Source organism: Alexandromys fortis, unplaced genomic scaffold, assembly GCF_014885135.2.
Source record: "Alexandromys fortis isolate MF-2015 unplaced genomic scaffold, M_Fortis_MF-2015_v1.1 scaffold_23, whole genome shotgun sequence".
NCBI classification, from domain to species: domain Eukaryota; kingdom Metazoa; phylum Chordata; class Mammalia; order Rodentia; family Cricetidae; genus Alexandromys; species Alexandromys fortis.
In genome coordinates, this window is record NW_026067907.1 from 10815753 (window position 1) to 10819806 (window position 4054).

Sequence of the window (4054 nt, forward strand, 5' to 3'; positions counted from 1 at the left end):
TATGTCTCAGGTACCATGGGCAGGGTTGCTCACACTCTCAGAATCCTGATGTTTTCATTGGTAAGGTGGAAGCCAGATCTGAGTAGGAATTGTGTGGGGGTTAAAGTCAGACTTGGGATACTATGTTTCCACGGCAGGCATTTCCCACAGAGCAGACAGTGGTGCTGTGTGTGTGCATGTATGTGTGTGCATGTATATGCATGCATGTATGTGTGTGCATGTGTGTGTGCATGTATGTGTGTGCATGTATATGCATGCATGTATTTTGAGCTTGGAAAGAAAGCCCTCGTGTGTTGAATGGAAAGTGAGACAACTATTGGAGGCTGATAGGAGAGGGGCGCTGAGAACAATGAAGAAGCTGGAAGAAGAGTTTAGCTGCCCTTGTTAGAGACCACCCCTGCACACAGTGCCTTGCTCACCCTGCACTGAATGAGTTTAAAAGAGGAAATCTTTTTCCCCCAAGCCCGGGACTTGTAATTCATAAACAAGGGCCTCTCTCTGGCTGAATATCTCTAAATAGTCACATGAAATTTCCCATAGAAGTCACCAGTTTCGACCTCATATCTACCCTTCTCTCCCATGCCTCATTGTTCAGCATGGGGAATGGGGAGGGGGGCATCTTAGCTACTCTGCTCTTGCCAGACATCACCATGCTTTCCTAAATAGTCCATGTGTCAAGTGAGTGATGCCAGAGTCTGGCCCAGGTGTGGGTGGGCACAGAGCTGTGCACCTGGCTTGAAGCCTCTTTCCTCACGCTAGAACACATTTGTCCATTAGAGGAGGTGGAGACACACACACCTACAGCAAGCACATTCCAGAGGCGACCCTCACTGGTGAAATATCCTTAACGTCTATTTAGGACAAGCTGTGCCTGCTTCCACTGGATGGTACAGTCCAAGCAAATCTCATTTCAATTTCATGCAATTCATTAATGCTGCAGCAAAAGGCCATTAAGTATTTCCAGGGCACTTTAGACTGTTATACTTGGTTGAAAATTAATCTAAATATGGAATCTAAATTTAAACACGCATAAGCGTCCCTATCTCATCTTTCTCAGACGTCAATTTCCATGATTTCATTGACAATACTGCGTTTTTAAAAATATCTGCTCTTTTTGGTATATTTTTCCGATGCAAGCTCTCCAGAAACCGGGAAAAAAAAAAAACCAACCATATAATAACTTAGGATCAAAGAGCCTTAAAGCTGGTATGGAAATTTCATGGTGACTCTGCAGCACCATCTAGAGTCTTGGGATATTATGACACTCTTTCTGGCCTTCCAAACCCTCATTTATGATTCCAGAATGCAGAGGGGAAAAATTCTACTCACCTCACCCCCTTTCATCTCATCAATTTAACCCTAATTTAATTAGACCTGCGCGAAGACAGCACCCATCAATTTGCTACATCCTGTCATTTCCCAAACTCCTCTACTTTAAAGAAGCTTTAAGTCATTAAAATGCAGCAGCAAAGACCTGGGGAATGAAGAACTGTGTGAAATTGGTTCTGGGCACTTCCATCTCTAATTATACTATGTTGGGAGGGGATTTCAGGGGATATAATCTTATTAAAGATGGGGAAACTGAGTGACCAACTAAGCAAGAAGTGTTTGGTTTTTTTTTGTTGATAGGCAGGGTCTGACTGACTTGGAACTCACTATGTTATCCAGACTGACTTTGAACTCACAGAGATCTCCTGTCTCTGCCTCCCAGTGATGAGATTAAGAGTGTGTACTACCTCTCACTAGGAACCAGTTACAAATACACATTTAACCAAAACAATTCCACTTTTATTATGGGGTGAAACAGACTGTGAAAAGTTCGAAGAAAGGGAAGGAACACAAAGTCCCCCGATTTTTTTTTCCCTGTGTGATTGCCCCACACAAATATGTTTAAGGTAAGCTAGCTAACCCTTCCAGGGAATGGCGCCCTCTTGAATCAACGTCATAGATTTGCGGTAAAGGGGAGAGATGGTAGCCATGCGTGTTTATAGATGAAATGAGGCCATAGAGGACACACAGGATTGCTCCGATAGGGGAACCGAGGGCCCCGGTGGTGTGAGCCCGAGGCTCTGCTGCCATCTGCTGGCCCAGACAGATCTCGAGCACGTGTGGCATGCACGATCTGTCTCTCTTAAGATCTCGCCTCATTTTAGGTCACAGCTCACCTTGGGCTTCCACGGACCTGTCAGTTAGCCCTCTCCGTTTTCTGATTCATCTTAGCTGCAGGCATTCCACAAACTGGCAGGCACACAAGGAAACATTGAGAGCACAGGTGGAAGGCGGAACGGACCTAGCGCCCTGTTTAAATTGATGGATAAATTTAAATGCTCCGTGCATGAGCTAGGGAATGATGTAGAGAGCAAATCAGTGGTATATTTGAGGTAGTTATTGGCCGTTGCTACCCCATCCCTTAACTTTGCCCTCGCATGTTCAATCAATTCATCCTTCGCGGTTTTACGTGGATTTGGTTTATTGTAGCTAAAATCCAAGACGCTCCAGTCACTCTCCCAGTAAACAGCCTCACGCAACCCAAGCTGCTTGGCGCGGAGAGCCACCATCGCTTTTCAGCTTGCAATCCCAAGGGTGCAGAATATAAATTTGAGATAATGTTTCTTTTGTCTCCCTCCTCTCCCCGTCTCTAACTGACTCGGAGTTCTGTTTCTCCTTGCTTCTGCTGCCTCTAGGTCTAGCTGAGATTTCCGTAGTGCATTAAGCTAATTTTGGGTTGTGAGTCAAGACAAGTCCGGAAAGCAGATTCGCAAAGCAGAGCCGCACAGAAGCTGGGCTGATGCGCTGCACTCTTCGGAAGCCAGCAGACATGCTCAGGATCCTAGAAGCATCTGGATGAGACAAGGCAGCCTCTGACTCACAGCAACGTTCCTGTGAGAGACCTACAGCTCTCTGGGGGCTCCAAAAGCCAGACAGTGAGCAACCACGGGGGAGCTATGGCTCCCAGGCCTCAGAGGTGAAAGAGACTGTGGTGTGCAAACGCAGACGCCATTCAATGGATGCAGAGGCGTCTGCTGTTTATGCGCTCTGGGTGGAGCAGAGCAGGAATAGGAGCTCATGAATCCCACAGGGCAAAGCAGCCTTGCATCCCCTGTGATGTCAGGGCGCTCACTACTTTCCTTGGCCTTGATGCCTGTTAACCCCCGAATTTTCAGACCGCGACGTTACAGCCACCAGCCTGGAAACTGTGAGGTACTTCTGCACACATTCTGAGCCTTCTTCCTCAGAGAAAGTGAAAAATAACAATAGATCTAAGCGGATGGGACCCCTTTCCTGCGCGTACAGGCTCTAGGAGCAGATGTTGGGCGCCCTCTTCCTGTTATCAGAGAGGTCCAGGGGACAGCGACCCGGCTGCAAAGGGACATGGGAAGGAGAGCAGCCAGGAATACTCTAAGGTGGCTGCAGAGATCCATAGAGCACAATGGAGATGGGGATCCTGGGCAGAGAATCCAGGAGCTCTGGGTGCGCTGTGCCCGCTGACTTTGAGCTGTTCTGCCCACTGTGTGGTCTCAGCGGGACAAAATCAGGCTCTAAAGTAAGAGCCCTAGAGACACGCCACCTGCTGGACAGCACGGTCCCTGTTTGCTGAAGAGCAGGTGGCCTCTTGAAAATGGTACTTTCAAAATGAGAGGCTACCCCTTTTGCCCCTGGTATGTTCATACTTACTTGTATCAGAATCATAAAATGGAAAATTAGAGAAATGGGTAAAGACAAAAGAATCCTAGCTGAAGTCCACCTAGAACAGTATTTTCTTATCTTAGTTTTTCTACATGAACTTGTTATGCAAGATACATGTGTGAGAAATGTTGATACATGGGCTGTGTCTGTATTTCCTCATATATTACCTTTAGAAGGCTGCCATTTCTCATGATGAAGGTGTGTGCATATGTGTGTGTGTGTGCGCGCGTGTATGTGTTTTGATATTACCTAATATTTGGGCCTAAGGACATGTGCTATATTTCTTCTATTATCAATAATAAATATGACTTATATCAATATTGGTTCACATTCATATTTTTCTAGGCTCCATTCTCAACTGTAGAAA